The following is an 18,079-nucleotide window of genomic DNA, read 5'->3' as shown; positions in this document are numbered from 1 at the left end:
TTTACACAAGTAATTCAAGCTTTTGAGTCCTAAACTACCCGAACTTTAGCATTAAAAGTAGCTACGCATGAACTCTCGTCACCTCATGCGTACGTAGCCCCCACAATTAGCAACAATTATTTAATTTAATCACCTATGGAGTAATTTTTCCCTCACAAGATTAGACAAGAGACTTACCTCGTCTGGCTCCAATTTAATCCACTAGTAGGCCTTTTTCTCGATTATCCAACTTCGATTGGCTCTAATCTAACCAAATATAATTCGATACAATCACTAAAAGTTATAGGAATCAATTCTATATGAAAATACTACATTTTCAATACAAATCCCGAAATTAATTAAACTTTCGTCTGTGGGACCCACATCTCGGAATCCGGCAAAAGTTACGAAATCCGACAACCTATTCAATTATGAGTTAAACCATACCAGTTTCACTCAAATCCGACTCTGAATCGATACTGAAATCTCAAAAATCTGTTTCTATGAGATTTCTAAATTATTTCCCAACTTTCAATCTCAAAACACTAATTTATGGTGAAAGCAATGATATATTTGTGTATATGGACCAAATCCGAGTTAGAATCACTTACCCCAATATTTTTCCCTTGAACAAATTGTCAAAATTCGCCTCTGCTCAAGCTCAAGTTCATCAAAAATGGCAAATGGGGCGAATGCCTTCTTTTATAAACTGACGAGGCAGCCTTCGAAATTGGGCCTTGATCGTGGCTTCGATCGTGGCCCTCGAGTATGGGCTTCGGTCATGGCTTCGGTCATGGCCTCGAGCCTAGGACTCGGTCATGACCCCGATCATGGCCTCGAGCCTGTGCCTTCGATTGTAACCCTCGATCTTGGGTCTTGATCCTGGCCCTCGAGCCTTGCATTCGATCATGGCCCTCGATCTAGACCTTCGATACACAAGCTCGAGTATGAGCCTCGTCAACCCTGGGTTTGATACCTGGGCTCGATATCTGGGCTCGATCACAGCCCAGAATGTCCAACAGAAGAGGAAAAATTGCAGCAGCTTTTTAAGTCCAACTTTTAATCCGTTAACAATCAGAAACTTACCTGACGCCCTCGGAACCTCAACCAAATATACCAACAAGTCCTAAAATATCATACGAACTTATTTGAAATCTCAAATCATATAAAACGACGCTAAAATCATGAATCATGCTCCTATTCAAGCTTAATGAAACTTAGAATTTTCAACTTCTACATTCGATGTTGAAACCTATCAAATCAAGTCCGATTGATCTCAAATTTTGCACACAAGTCATAAATGACATAACGGAGCTATTAAAATTTTCGGAACTGGATTCCGACCCTGATATCAAAAAGTCAACTCCCCGGTGAAACTTCCAAACTTTAAATTCCTATTTAAGCCACTTCAAGCCCTAATTTAACTACGGACTTCCAAATAAAATTCCGAACACGCTCCTAAGTCCAAAATCACCATACTGGGCTGTTGGAATCGTCAAAATTCTATTCCGGGGCCGTTTTCTCAAAATTTTGACCGAAGTCAAACTTGGCCTTTTAAAGCCAACTTAGGAACCAGGTGTTTCGATTTCAACTCAAACACTTCCAAATCCCGAACCAACCATCCCCTCAAGTCATAAATAATTAAAAGTACATACGGAAAATTTTATTTTTAAGAGACGGGGTTCTAAAAGTTAAAATGACCGGTTGGGTCATTACATGAGGTGAAATTTGTGATATGTTTTGATATTTGAGCACTTGATGTGCAATTTATAATATGTTGTGATATTTGAGCACTTGAGGTGCAAGTTATGTTATGCTGTGATAATCGGGCACTTGAGGTGCGAATTGTGATATATTATAATATTGATACACATGTGGTGGTACAAGGTATGGGTGTTGAAAAATATGCGGTGAGATAAAGGGGGCTTGATACGCGTGGCTAGTAGGGTAACTACTAGAAGCCATGCGGTGTGATAACGGTGGCTAAAACGCGGAATGCTATTTTGGAAAAAATTATTTTTAAAACTAAATGTGTAGGCTCTCGTTGTGATATAAGGAAAGATTATGAATTTATTTATAATTTGGGACTATGAGGCGGTACATTGGAAGTGTCCTTTGTTGAAATTTATTTATGATTTGGGACTACGAGGCGGTACCTCAGGAGTGCCCTTTGTTGATATTTCTCTGACTCTCAGGATTTGTATTTCTGGGTTGTACTTGTTTTCGATGATTGAGTTATTTTAAATAAAAGAAAATTACTATTATGTTTTAATTTAATAAGTTTTACATCCAAATCAATAGCTTATCTGATTCTTTATATTAATTGAAATGTCATTTTTATTCACTCAAACAATTTCTAAAATAAACTTATTTCTTTGTTGATTTCTCACTTTATTTAAAAAAATTTACCTTACTTTATTGAAAACAAATTGGTCCTAAAATTTTTATATATTGATATTTTGGGTACGTGAGTTGTCCGTGCAGATGTGATATAGACATGGGCACAAGGTGCCATGAGAATATGAAAGGGGGTTGAGTCCCGTATTTATGATTATTATATAAGATATTTATGTGAAAGAGTTTTATATTCGAAGGATATTTATTTGAAGAAAAGTATTTGGAGGGTATTTATTCGAAAGAATTATATGTGAATGATTTATATTTGAAGGATTTGATTAATTGGCAGTACTTGTGTTTATTATTCGTTTGAGCAATATTTATGGTGTTCCTGTTGCCTTGCTGTTTATGTCACAAGTTGATTATTGTTGACATCACTGCTATTCGTTGTTCTATTATTTTTGTATATTATATTGCACATGTTATTTGACTAGTGAGTGTTTTAACTGTACCTCGTCACTACTCCACCGAGGTTAGTCTTGATACTTACTGGGTACCGACAGTGGTGTAATTATACTGCACTTCTCCATATTTTTATGCAAAGCCAGGTGTTAGAGATATCAGACTCGGGAAGAGTTAGTGTGTTGATCACAAAGATTCAAGGTAGAGCTGTTTGGTCGTCGTAGTGCCTTAGAGTCTTTCCGTTATATTGTATTGTCAACTCGTATTCGAATAGTATTATATATTCTATCTTTGAGATCATACAAGTATTTTAAAAGGCGTGGGCGTAAAGCGAGGTATTTTTACATATGTCTCAGCGGGGCGTAAGCCCCGAGGAGCCGGGCGTAATTCCCATAGGTATTTAATTTTTAATATTTTATAAAATAATATAATGACAATTAATATTTATAAACATGTAAAATTGCAAAAAATTTGAAGAAATCTATATATATGTGTGCTCCATCCCCACAAAAAACTAATCAAAATAATCTATTATACGTTACTTACAAGCACAAGTAATTTGAGTCTAAAAGAATAAAGTTTTCTATATGGAGGAACAAAAAGGATGATTAACCTGCAATTTGAACTTTGAATTTGCTGCTACGAAGAAAAATGTAGTTCTCTTTGTATTTGTAAAAAAAATTAAATATTCGTTGCTTTTGGGAGATATTAGCAGACTAGCGGACAGGATAAAAAATTAGAAAAACCATGAATTAGGGCTTAAATCAATAAAAAAGGTCTTTACTTTTAAATTTAATACTTTTGAGTTCCTTTTTAAACCTTTTGAGTAATTATCAAACTGACTTTTGAGAATTTGGGTATTATATGAAGGACTAATTCAACAAATTTTGTTTTAATTTAAAAAAGTCTCGGGGGCTTACTCCTTACTAAAAAAAGCGCCTTGAACGCCCGGACGTACGCCCCGAACGCCCGTTCGGGGCGTACGCCTCTTGAGACTTTTGCCCCACACCATCGTCCCGGGGAGTTTTTGGTACGCCTCGCCCCGGGGCTCCCCCCAGAAAGGCCTTTTAAAACAGAGGATCATATCATGTATTCAGTTAGAGTTCGTGACTCATTATTACCAGTCTTGGGAGGCTGTTATATTTGTTTTCGCTTTTGGTTTCGACACTTGTATTATAATTATAAGTTTAAAAACAAATGGCTCAAAATGTAATTGTAATTGTCTTACCTAGTCTTAGAGACTAAGTGTCATCACGACGCCTGTGAGGAGTTTTTGGGTCGTGACACTATTGTACAGGAAGACATTTTCCCCTTCATGAAATTCCTTCGATTTAATCAAACGGTCATGCCATTTCTTCATCTTTTCCTTGAAAATTAGCGCATTCTCATACGCGTCCAATCTGAATTCCTCCAGCTCATTCACATGTGACATTCTATGCTCACCTGCAAGACTAAGATCAAGATTAAGAAATTTAATTGCCTAATAAGCCTTATGCTCTATCTCCACAGGTAAGTGACATGACTTTCCATATACCAACTTGAAGGGTGAAGTCCCTATGGTTGTTTTGAACATTGTTCTATACGCCCATAGAGCTTCATCCAACATTACTGACCAATCTTTTATGGAAGCACTAACCGTCTTTTCTAGAATTCTTTTGAGATTCACGGTTAGCTATTTCTACCTGTCCACTAGTTTGAGCGTGATATGTGGTTCTTGTTTTATGAGTTACCCCATATTTAGACAGTAGAGTGGAAAACTATTTATTTACAAAATGTGACCTATTATCACAGATGATGACTTGGGGAGTTCAAAAGCGGGTGAAAATATTCTTTCGAAGAAATTCACATACTACCTGAGCATTGTTGGTCCTAGTGGGAATTGTCTCAACCCACTTTGAGACATAGTCAACGGACACTAGGATGTACTCATAGGAATGTGACGACGGGAAAATGCCCATGAAGTCGATGCCTCAGACATCGAAGATTTCGCACACTAAAATTGAGTTGAGGGGCATCTCATCCTTTTTACTAATGTTACCTATCCGTTGGCACATGTCACATGTAGCCACGTAAGATCTTGCGTCTTTCTACAGAGATGGCCAGTAAAAACCGGCCTCCATGACCTTCGTTGCTATCCTATTTCCCCCATAGTGTCCTTCAGCTGCTCCATCATGACAATGGGACACTATACTTCCCATTTCCCCTTCTGCTACACATCTCTGAATTACACCATCTGTACATAATTTAAACAAAAAGGGGTCATTCCAGAAGTAACTTTTTACCTCACTTTGCAGCTTCCTTTTCTAGTCGGAGGTCAAGTCGTGGGGCAGCCACCCACTAGCCAAAGAGTTGGCAATGTCGGGAAACCATGGCGATCTATCAGAGACCACTACAATGGAAAGAATATGCTTATTTGGGAACTCTTCTCGAATGTCCATCGCTTCAACTGGTGGTTTTTCCAATCGCGACAGGTGGTCAGCCATTTGATTTTCTATGCCATTCTTGTCTTTGATTTATAGATCAAATTCTTGCAGCAACAATACCTACCGCATCAAACGCGGTTTGGATTCTTTCTTACTCGGCAAATACTTCAGTGCTGAGTGATCAATACGCACTATTATCTTGCTTCCCACTAAATAGGATCTGAACTTGTCAAAAGAAAAGACCACTGCAAAGAACTCCTTCTCCGTGGTAGCATAGTTCACCTGAGCATTTTTTAAGGTCCGACTTGCTTAGTAAATGGGTATGAATATTTTATCTCTCCTCTGCCCCAGCACTACTCCCACTGCCACATCACTGGAATCACATCTGATCTCAAAGGGTTCACTCCAGTCATGAGTCACCACTATGGGAGCACTCACTAGCTTTTCCATGATCAGTTCGAATGCTATGAGGCTCCCTACATCGAACACAAATTTCATATCCTTGGCAAGTAACGTTGTTAAGGGCATGGTAATACTAGAGAAATTCTTGATGAACCTTTTATAAAACAATGCATGCCCCAAAAAGATTTTGATGCTCTTCACTGACGTCGGAGGTAGGAGCTTAGCTATCACATTTACTTTAGCTCTGTCGACCTCAATACCTTCAGCTGTAACTTTATGGACCAAGACAATCCCCTCCTTAACCATGAAGTGACACTTTTCCCAGTTGAGTACTAGGTGAGTGTCCTTACATCATTTCAGGACAAGTTTGAGATTCCTTAAGAAATCCTTGAAGTCATCTCCAAATAGATTAAAGTCATCCATGAACACCCCCAAACAGTTCCCATTCAAATCAGAAAATATTGACATCATGCATCTCTGAAATGTTGCTAGTGTGTTGCATAATCTGAAAGGCACTCAGGTATGCAAAGATTCTGGAAGGGCATGTAAAGGTGATTTTCTCCACATCTTTGGGAGCAATGGGTATTTGGTTATACCCTGAGTATCCATCTAAGAAGAAGTAACATCCACGCCCTGCCACCTTCTCCAACATCTGATCAATGAAAGGAAGAGGGAAGTGATCCTTCCTTGTTGCATCATTTAGCCTTCGTTAGTCGATGCAAATCCTCCAACCAATACGTGTTCTGGTAGGAATTAGCTCGTTGTCCTCGTTTTTCACCACCGTCATGCCCCACTTTTCGACACAACCTATACGAGGCTGATCCATTGGCTGTCAGAGATGGGAAATATTATAACTGCATCTATCAATTTGAGTATCTTTTTCTGCACCACCTCCTCAAGGTTTTTGTTCAGTTTGCGCTGGGGTTACACCACCGATTTTCTCTCTTCTTCCAATATGATCTTATACATGCAGATTGCGGGACTGATCCCCTAATTATTGGCTATACCTCAACAGATTTCCTTTTTATGCTTTTGTAGCAACTCCACAAGCATGTATTCCTGTTCACATCCAGTTTGAGACAAGCATAGGCAAGTTTGAGACAAGCATAGGCAGATGCCTCTCACACGGGTATTTTATCATCTTCTTCATTTGAAATACCACTTTTTTCATTTCCCACTCATAGCATGAGTTGCCCCTCATATATATCAAGAATAACCATGTCAGTGCAAATGAATGGTCTCCCCAGGATTAGAGGTACCTCCTTATTCACTTCTATGTCTACCACGATGAAGTCTACTGGGAAAACAAATATATCTACCCTCACCAGAATGTCCTCAATTATTCCCTCCGATATGATTGTTGTCTAATTAGCCATATTCAAGGATATCGATACATATTTTATCACTCCTAGTTCTCCTTCGGACTTCTTGAACACTGATAATGGCATCAAGTTAATAGATGCATCAGAATCGCACATGGCTTTGTCAAAAGTTTTGCTACCTAATGAGTAGGGTATAGTGAGATTGCTTGGATCCCCACACTTTTGAGGAATGTTGTTGTGTAGAATGGCACTGCAGTGGACATTGAGTTTGATCACTTTCATTTCCTCGAGCTTCCTTTTGCTTGAAAGGATTTTCTTCAGGAATTTTACATAGGCTGGCATCTGTGTGAGCACCTCGGTGAACGGGATGTTCACATACAACTGTTTCACCATCTCCAAGAATTTCCCAAAGCATTTTCTAGTTTCTGCCGCTTCATCTTTTGAGGAAAGGGTAACACTGGCATGTGCTTGCTTTCCTCAACTGTGTTGTTTAATTTTTGCTTATCAACCTCCTTGCTGCTAATATCTTCCTTAGGTAGAGATTCACCAATTTTCTGTTCTTCTACTATCTCGGTTGAGTTGATCTCCTTCTCAGCCCTTGATTTTGCATTGGGATATGCTAATGTTTTCCCACTCCTCAGGGACACGGCCTTGATTGTCGCTTTTGGATTCATCTTAGTGTCTGCCGGCAAAGTCCCCGGAGCCCTTTCTGACAAAAATGATGCGAGCTTCCCCAATTGTCTTTCCAGATTCCATATGGCTGTGCCTTGCTCCCGGATAGCAGTCCCTTGAGTCTTAACTTTTTCATCTGATTTATTTATGAGTTCCTTCATTAGATCTTCTAAACTTGAGTTGTTGGGCTGTGGAGGCTGGTATGGTTGCCTCGGTCGGTTTTGGAAGCCAAGAGGTCCTTGCACTAGTGCTCTCAGATTTTGTTATAGTCATGAGTTCAAGCTACCATTTGAAGAACTCCATGAGAACCACGGATGTCTCTGTCCCAAAGAATTGAAATTACCACCTCCTTGATAGTTGCCTCTATTAAAATTCCCCACTACCTTAACTTCTTATTTTGCGGTGAATGTTTGGCACTCATGAGTTGGGTGTCCCAATCCACAGATGTCACATCCCACCTGTGGTTGATTTTGCACCTAAGCTATCATCAGTTGCTTGATGTCCTTAGCCATAGCTACAATGTGAGCATGCATTGTTACCGACGATTCTATTTGGTACACCCTGGATGATCTTCTTCGATCCCCTTAGTCAGTTGACCATTGTTCCACATCTTCAGATGGTTCATTCAAAAGTGTGAAAATCTCTTCAGGAGTTTTCTTCATGAGAGGACTTGCAACCGCACTATTCAGCAATCTCCTTGATGGCAGGTTTAACCAGTCCCAGAAGTCCTGGAGTTGCATCCATTGCTCTATTCCGTTATGACGTCACCTCCGCAATAGCTCCTTAAATCCTTCCCATGCTTTGAACATTGTCTCCCCTTCACCTTGGCTGAAATTATGAATCACTTTCCTCATCACCGGATTGTGTTTATAATTTTGTCGAAGTCCATCAGATGGTTGCTTGAATCTTCATTGGGTTTGCCTCTAAATATGCAATTATTCTAAATGGTCTGGATGACTCCCTGTTTGAGTTCAAAATTGTTAGCATCAATAGGTGGGGGGCTCACACTAGACTGGTATTGGTTGTACACCGGTCTGGCATAATCTCCTAAAGACCTCCCAAGCCTAGGATATGCATTTTCAAATTCATCTTCGATCATGGTTTGGTTAAGATTGAACCTTCGATCCCCGTCGACAACTTCATCAGTAACTCTACGGGTTGCTTCAGCTGCTAACCGTGCTTCCTATTGTTGAGTTTCCTCTCTCGCAGCTAGGTTCACCTCTTTTTCATTGTTAACTATTGTATTTTGAGTTGAAGGTTGACCCAACAACAATCCACTCGATCCTTTCCCCTTTCTCAACTATCGCGGGTACTTGTCTAATTCTGGTTCATATGGAACCAATTCCTTGGAAGAGGATCGAGTCATACACCGCTGAACTTAACTTGTTTCCTACACACAGATAAGAAGAGCGTAAAAAAGGAAGATAAAATAAAATTATTTCTCAATTAGCACCAAAATTTAATTCAAACACTATTAATCACGCCAAAATTTGACGAGCGCAAAACCAATGTATAAAACTTAGGCTCGCTAGTCAAAGATAGTATAGTATTAAATTATCTCCACATGGATTGGTGTAAATAATGTTCTAATAAACCTTTAGCTTAACACTATCCAGGAAGATAAACCTTTGATTTATGTTATTATCGACTAATAATAAAAACTAAGATTATCGATTGTGAGAAAATAATAGAAATTTAATGAGTAAATAGCAACGATTGAATATCAAGGTGAGAAGTGAGGGCTGTGACAGGATATATGGTCGACTATTATTCCGGGTAACTCCGTGCTAAGTTCACTCTAAACTTCTACTGACTCTTTCGATTTCAATAGATGACTAGGCCATCTTAAGGATTCAAATTCGTCTTCCGAATGAATGAGAGTCCCGTTAACCAACCTAATGACAAGTTCTATGAACATATGCAAAAATACAATGAATGCATGTATTTTTGAAGAACGTCTCTTGACTATTATTCTACATTGGATTAATTGATAACTCTCTAAGCTCTTTCGATTACCTATGAGAGGCGTAAAATCAACCCAAATAAGATAACACAATGCGAATTGCAGCAACACTTCTCTTTAGATTAAAGTAAAACCACAATTGGCCTTGCAATTCAATTAATAACGCATTCAATGAATTCATACAATTAACAGAAAGTAAAAACCCAAAACAATAGTCAAATTACAATATCCGTCAATAACCCTAAGAAATATTTCTCCAAGGTGGAAAATTTATTCATCACAAGAGTATTAGAAGAATAAGAAGACAATACAATTCACAAAATCAAACAAACTTCAGTATTGGATGAATTAATTAGAGTCTTTGTTGTTTCCTTGCCTTCTTTTCTCCAAACATCGCTCCAAAATCTCAGATCCCTTGTTTTGAGACGAGCTAGGCTTCATATAGGTCAAAAAGGGTCGCTTCCTAAATTACCAAAATAGGCCTAGGTAAAGTTCCCGGAACGGACGTGCGCGGCCGCGCATCTGAAGTTGTGACCGCGCTCATGGCCGCGCATGTCTGGCAGAGTACTGTGTCACTTTTGTGGTTGTATGCACGGCCGCGCATATGAATTTCACTCCTGCTCAACTCTATTTTCTCCCATTAAGTGCACTACTCGTCCGTTGACCCCCAAACACGATCCCGACTTAATTCCTTGGGCTTTTACTTAGACTTCAAAGCTCCAAATAGCTCGAATTAGCTCCACAACATCTGCATAACTCGGAATTGCTCATATAAGGCATCAAACACACACTCAGTGCAAATTAATACCATTTAAAGCTCAAACACTAATAAAGTGCAGTAAATTAGAGTGAAATAAGTGACCAAAATATACAATTATAGCCTCCCATCAGTGTGTTTCTAGGAGCACGACTAGTGGTGGACTGTAGTAATTATGCATGGAATGAGAGTTCCTTCTGATCTCTGGAGATTGGGAACCCCTACAGTTCTAGATGACAAAATTCATAGATTTACTGCGTAGAGGTGGGTTTGGTGGGGTTGTTTCCTAGTCCAGCATAATCTGGTTCTCCTCATTGGTTGGTTGAGTTGCCTCCATGAGTGTTGGTGTGATCACCACTGTAAATTTCCCCACTTCTGGGTTCACTGTTGGTCTCATTTGATCAGACACTTGGTCACCTCTGGTGGACAGTTAAATAGAATATTTTCGTCGTATTGCTCCTTAAGAACTAAGAAATGGCAGTCCCTCTAGCCACACCGGTCCCGTTCTTGTTTCCCTCATTTCTTCCATAACTACTGCGATTTCCTGAGGAGTGAGTATTTCTTGATTCTTGGGCTTGGTGGTTGTGGACTGCATGAGCTAGTTGAGAGAGTGTGTGGTTCGAATGGGCTCATTTGAGACATGGGCATTATGGGTATACCATGTGTATGCATTAGTGTATCCAAGGAATTTGGACTGGGAGGGTGGATAAAAAGGTTGCTCCATATAGGTTGGAGTTGGGGTGTTCAAACCGAACCGAAAAATCGCACCAAACCTAAAAATCAGACCAAACCGTTTAAATAATCCGACTAGGTTTGGTTTGATTTGGTTTGGTATTGAGTTAAACAGCCTGAACCAAACCGACATATAAATATATAATTTGTATATATACTTTTAACACTTTATATTGAATTTTCTTTTAAAAAAAAGTAGAAATATTTGGGATCCTCTCATGGAATATAATATTTAATAGAACTATGAAGTAGCACATTCACTTTTGTTTACTTTAAATAATAGATTGTATAATTTTCTTATCAAGTGTTATATTGAAATGCGTCAATCATCTCTTTGTTCTTCCATATTCATGTGTCAAGATTTGTTATATTTTTTTGAATTTAAAATAGTATTTTGATAATTTATAATTAAATAGAACATATCATTATTTAGGTATCATGTTGATTTTCATATTTAATTATTAAATTCGGTTAACCTTGAAAGCGTATATTAACGAAAAGTTATTGTTAGACAACTAAGAAAATAACTATATGTGATCATGTGTTACTTAAAAAATTCTCCCATTAGAATATTTTAATAGATCATATGTTTGTCAATTTTTTCAACTTTTACTAAACATATCTTCACTTATCTAAACTTTATCTATAACTTTAACAAAGCAAGATTGAAATAATATTCACGTAACAAAAAAATCTGAAAAAATCCGAAAACCCCAATAAAACCGAACCAATCCAAACCGATATAGTTGGTTTGGTTTGGTTTTGACAAAGACTGAACCAACCCGCTCCATGTACAGCCCTAGGTTGGAGGATTTGGTTGATTCTGGAATTGAGGAAAAGGGTTCTACGTGTAATGGTAAGGGTGTGTTGATATCTGTGTTGGCCACTGGTACTGGCCATTGAGATTCGTGACTGCTGCCATGCCCTCCAAAACTATCTGAGCTAGGTCTTGTGGGTTTTGGAGTCAAACTATCACTTCTTGGTTATTCACTATCATTGAGAAAGTGAGTGCATGATTTTGCAGTCCCATTTCCAACTATGATTGAGGTGGTATGAAAGGGTTTGGTGCTTAGGAGGTGTAAATCACTGGATAAGTTTGGGGAGGTAGTGTATAATTTTGCACGGTTGATGGGGATAGAAATTGGATGTTGAGTGGTGTGAAGAGGAGTTGGGATGGTCGTTGGTGATGATTTCTTAGAGGGAGTGTTGGTGTATGGTGTCGTTGCATGGCTAGAGGTTAATATAGATAAGGAGTTAACATAAGTGTGTTGCGTGTGGGATTCTTGATTTAATGATATCATGTCAGTATTAGTATAGGTGGGAGAGGTTGATGAAGGCGCTTATTTTGTAATATAAGAAGTAATGTCTTGTATAGTGGGCTTATCACGTGGGCTAGGAATCGAGTGGGTAGTATGCATGGGAACATGAGTGTCAATATTATGTATCAAATTGGGATTAGGGAGTAGTGTAGATATGTCATGATTCCTTAGTGCAGTTGTTTGTGGGCTTGTGCTAAGGTTTGGATAGTGGGTTTCCCGCTGATTTTGATTAGCATGTGTTGGGAGGTGCCTCTAACGTAGCATCTGGAGGTATTGGAGTAGTGTCCATAGGTGTAATGTTCATCTTAGTAACGTGTGATGTAGGGTTACTGGGTTGGTTATTGTCTAGTGATGGTAATGGTAATTGGGGTAAAAAAAAAAAGGGTGTGTCTAGTTGGAGTAACCGGTTGTAGTGGTTGGGCCTGTTTTTGCTGGGTTGGGCTTGGATGGGTAGATTGAGTAGTTTTATCCATTTGATCCTCTGAATTATTTAATAAATCAAAACTATTATTTATTGCTAATAGTTTGCTATTAATTAATTATGGTTGTAATACATGGATTAGAGTGGTAGCAAAAGCATTAGTTGAGCACGTACATGTGTAGTCTTCATTAGACATCGCTATGTGTGAATTTGATAGTAGTTTTTATTTAGCGGGAGTCGTTGAAGTTGAGTGACGTGCATCCTTACTGATGTGAATTGGTATGTGTTGTTTCTTCATATGTTTTATTGGTCTTTTGAGGAAGATGACAGTTTTCCATTCTGATTATGTAGCTTGTACCTCTTTCCTGTCATGGTCTTTAGTTGAAGAATTTGGGTTTAGTTGTTGTGGTGTAATTGGTGAAGTGTTGTGATTGAGGCAATTGGCGTGAATATGTCTTATTTGTCCATAAGTGGTACATAGCATATTGAGTCTTTCATAAAGGATTTGTTGACGATGTATCCCAATGAATACATGTGACTTTAGTGGTTTTTCTAGGGGCACTTCAATGCATATGCGCGCATAGCGCCCTCGAGACGTAGACGATGTGCATGTATCAATTTTTAGAAGTTTACCTAATTTGTTTCCCACTTTTTGTAAGATCTCTATGTCATAGAAATCTATGGGTAGCTCTGGCAGTCGAGTCCATACGGTAGTGTAGGTAAGTTTAGCGTTAGAGGCTAAAAACTTAGGTTCCCAGCGTCTGATTGAGAGGAAATGGTTTAGAACAAACCACGGAACCTCATGTAGTGCTTTATTCATATATTCTTCATGTTGATATTTGATTAGGAAGAAATCATTCCCTAAATCGATGAGTGACAGTTATTCCATGGGTTTCCAGAGTGCTTGTAATTTATATTTAAGAGCTAAATGACCCACTTTCCTGCCAAACACATTAACTATAATTGAGTATTTTCAAGGAGAATAAAGTTTGGCTTTGTCTTCACTGGATAAAGGAATAAAGTTTTCTGGAGTTGGGCCCTCTATTGTTTCAGGACATGTCAAGATAGTATTGGATAGTAAAGATGGGGTAAAGACATGGTGTGGTTATTTAATAATGTTTGCATAAAGGAAGGATTTTGGTGTGTAATGATTGGATCGTTAATATTCATTGAACTCATATCAGGCGGATCTGTATTGGTAGCCGGTGGAGTGTTAGACATGGTTTCGATAGTTACAAGGAGGGAGGAGAAATTACGAGGAGTTGAGGTGTGTAGATGGTTAGTGAGAAGGTGGAGCTTCTCTCTAACTCATTGTATTCTTTGTATGGTGTTCCTCAATTAGATCTCTATATATATGATATTTGTAAATAGTAAAGGCTTATATATAAGTTTATCAAATATTCAAAAAGGATTTAGCAAGTGCAGTATGCACATAAATTAGGATAAAAATGGAATGAAAGGTATATTGAGAATTATAAAAGCAAAAAAGTTATAGAATTATTGTAGACTATGATGTATATTTATACTTTTTAATATCAGGAATGAACATGATTTGGGTTGAATAAAGAAAAAAGAAATGCTACGTCCTTTCAATTTGGGACACTATAATAATTTGGACTATTACGTTAGTTAGCATCTTAATGACTTAGAAGCTTAGCGAGTTAACATTCATGATTCAAGTGAGAACGACCCTTCTTTTTTTCTAAAACAAGTTCATAAAAGATATGTTAAATTATATTTTGAGTAAGAAAAACAAATGACACCAAATTACAATAAGCGAAATATCCAATATGGAAGAAAAAACATACAGTCAAGTAAATCAATTTCATGGAAATGAAACTAGAAAAAATAAAAATAGAATAGAACCTTTGGGGGGAAGGGGGGGGGGATGGGAGGTCGATAATTTAGAGGCGAAAAACATTTTCGTTTAAAATTACCAATAACGACTGAATATTAGAATATGAGGAAGTGAATGTTTACAGTATAAAGTTAGCGTGAGAGTTAGGGATCGACCGGTAGGGTGCATAAAAATAATGCTTGTTAGGATCGGAAATTCGGGTAGTGCGGAATTTAGCCAGACAACGGTATAATGACAATAACAAAGACAATAGAAGTTGATAACAACGATAATTAAAGTAGATAAAGAAGACACAAATTTAACGTGGTTCGGTCAAAGTGACCTACGTCCACAAGCGGAGAGGAGCAATTTACTATAACAATAAGAGTACAAAAGAGAATACAAAATTAGAGTAAACACTCTAATTAATCCCAAATACCCTAAGAGAATAACCTCACAAGATCACTCCAAAGAAAGGGTTCACACAAGTGCTTCCCAACACTTAACTCTCATACAAAATACTCTTAATAAAGGAAGAAAGGAAGAAACAAGAATTGAAGACAAGTTTTGTTGGTGTGTCTAAAATGAACTAATGGCCTTCCCTTTTATAGGCAAAAAAGTCTTGACCTCTTAGGTGTAAAAGAAGAGATACAACTTGTGCAAATGATGTCCAACACACAATGCAATATTTTTGGGTCCCAAAAAATATTGCCAACAAAGTCTACACTTTGCAAAGATACTTATGCTTATGTGAAATGGACTCCATTTGACAAAATAATGGCCATATTACAATGCTGAATAAATGTATTAGTGTTGCATGAATTAGTTATGTATGAGTTAGTAATATAAGCATTAGTTATGCAAATATTATTTTTTATTCACTGTCTGGTGTGGTGTATAAAAAATTAAAATGCATTGCATAATTTTAAGAAAATTAGTTGTTTACAAAAATACCCTTCATACTCTTTAGTCATATTGGCTACTGAAAAAATCTGATTTAATCCGGCTCTAATACCAATTTATTAGGATCGGGAACTCGGGTAGTACGGAATTTAGCCAAACAACGGTATAATGACAATAACAAAGACAATGGAAGTTGATAACAACGATAATTAAAGTAGATAAAGAAGACACAAATTTAATGTGGTTCGGTCAAAGTGACCTACGTCCACAAGCGGAGAGGAGCAATTTACTATAACAATAAGAGTACAAAAGAGAGTACAAAATTAGAGTAAACACTCTAATTAATCCCAAATACCCTAAGAGAATAACCTCACAAGATCACTCCAAAGAAAGGGTTCACACAAGTGCTTCCCAACACTTAACTCTCATACAAAACACTCTTAATAAAGAAAGAAAGGAAGAAACAAGAATTGAAGACAAGTCTTGTTGGTGTGTCTAAAATGAACTAATGGCCTTTCCTTTTATAGGCAAAAAAGTTTTGACCTCTTAGGTGTAAAAGAAGAGATACAACTTTTGCAAATGATGTCCAACACACAATACAATATTTTTGGGTCCCAAAGAATATTGCCAACAAAGTCTACACTTTGCAAAGATGTTTATGCTTATGTGAAATGGACTCCATTTGACAAAATAATGGCCATATTATAAATCTCCACCTTGGCCTAATTTTGGATGATATAGTAAATTTGCTCCACATTCTCCGCAAAATCCCCAATGGGTATATGTCAAAATTTAATGCCATCAAAATCAAACAAATTGTCTGATACCGAAACTGTAGTAGGGCCTATAACAGTGGATCCCAATAAAGTATACAACGAACTAGATCTGTGTGCTTTCATGATCAAACGAGCACCTTGAAACATTTTCAGAACTCCACCTTCACCAGTGAATTTGCACCCAAGGGATTCTAAAGTGCCTAGAGAGATGAGATTTATCTTCAATTCAGGAACACATCTAACATCGGTGAGAGTTCTCACCACATCATCGTGCATTCTGACCCGAATTGTACCTTTGCCAATAAAGTTACAAGTAGCATTGTTACCCAATTGGACAACTCCACATGTAACTGAATCATATGTAGAAAACAAGTCCCTGCTAGGACACATATGATATGAACAACCGGAATCTAAAATCCACTCATTGTCTAATCTGAAACTAGTTTCAGTTGCTAAAAATATAGTTCCCTCAATCTCATCAGTTGCTACACTAGCTTAGGCTGTGTCAGTTTTTTTGTGCTCATTTTTTTTTCTTTATGCTTTTCTTTATTTTTCTGTTTATAGCATTCAGAAATATTATGACCTTTCTTATGACAATAGCGACACTCTAAATTATTGTATCTGGAATTGGAGTCGGATTTGCCCCTAACAAACAAGTCAACTCCCGCTTGAGTTCCACTAGCTTCCCTAGTAATATCATTATCTATCTGTTCTTTTGATTTTAAGATAGATTTAAAATCCTTATAAGAGATATTATCCTTTGCATAAAGCATAGTATCTCTTATATGCTTAAAAGATGCGGGTAGAGAACAAAGCAGTAACACGGCTTGATCCTCATCTTTAATTTCAGCATCTATATTACTCAAATCCATAAGAATGGAATCAAAGATGTCAATATGAGAGAGAATAGAGGTACATTTACCCATACGAATTATATAAAGCTTCTGCTTCAGATAAAGTCTATTTTCCACCGTCCTCTTCATATATAAGGTTTTTAATTTTTCCCACATGCCTTTGGCTGTGGTTTCTACAGAAACTTCACGTAAAATCTCATTTGAAAGATTTAAAATGATACCTGCTTTTGCCCTTTTGTCTATGACGGCAAACTCCTTATCCGTCATTTTATCCGGCTTCTTCTCCTTTCCTTGCAATGCCAAGTCTAAGTCATCCTGAATTAGGATAGCTTCCATCTTTAATTGCCACATTCCGAAGTTTGCACTTCGGTCAAATTTTTCAACATAGGTCTTTGTTAGAGTCATATTGGCTACTGAAAAAACCCGGTTTGATCCGGCTCTGGTACCAATTTGTTAGGTTCGGGAATCCAGGTAGTGCGAAATTTAGCCAAACAATGGTATAATGACAATAACAAAGACAATGGAAGTTGATAACAACGACAATTAAAGTAGATAAAGAAGACACAAATTTAACGTGGTTCGGTCAAAGTGACCTACGTCCACAAGCGGAGAGGAGCAATTTACTATAACAATAAGAGTACAAAAGAGAGTATAAAATTAGAGTAAACACTCTAATTAATCCCAAATACCCTAAGAGAATAACCTCACAAGATCACTCCAAAGAAAGGGTTCACACAAGTACTTCCCAATACTTAACTCTCATACAAAACACTCTTAATAAAGGAAGAAAGGAAGAAACAAGAATTGAAGGCAAGTCTTGTTGGTGTGTCTAAAATGAAGTAATGGCCTTCCCTTTTATAGGCAAAAAAGTCTTGACCTCTTAGGTGTAAAAGAAGAGATACAACTTGTGCAAATGATGT

General features: G+C 37.6%; 1 protein-coding gene across 3 annotated transcripts in view; it reads left to right on the top strand.

Annotated features, from left to right (window-relative positions):
* LOC104106750 (B3 domain-containing protein LOC_Os12g40080-like) overlaps window positions 1-18,079 on the top strand; it is a 125,473-nt gene that overhangs the window by 88,924 nt on the left and 18,470 nt on the right. The gene's annotated exons all lie outside the window — the stretch shown is intronic.

The sequence above is a fragment of the Nicotiana tomentosiformis genome, chromosome 2 (assembly GCF_000390325.3).
Source record: "Nicotiana tomentosiformis chromosome 2, ASM39032v3, whole genome shotgun sequence".
NCBI classification, from domain to species: Eukaryota; Viridiplantae; Streptophyta; class Magnoliopsida; order Solanales; family Solanaceae; genus Nicotiana; species Nicotiana tomentosiformis.
This window is presented reverse-complemented; position numbering and strand designations above follow the sequence as displayed.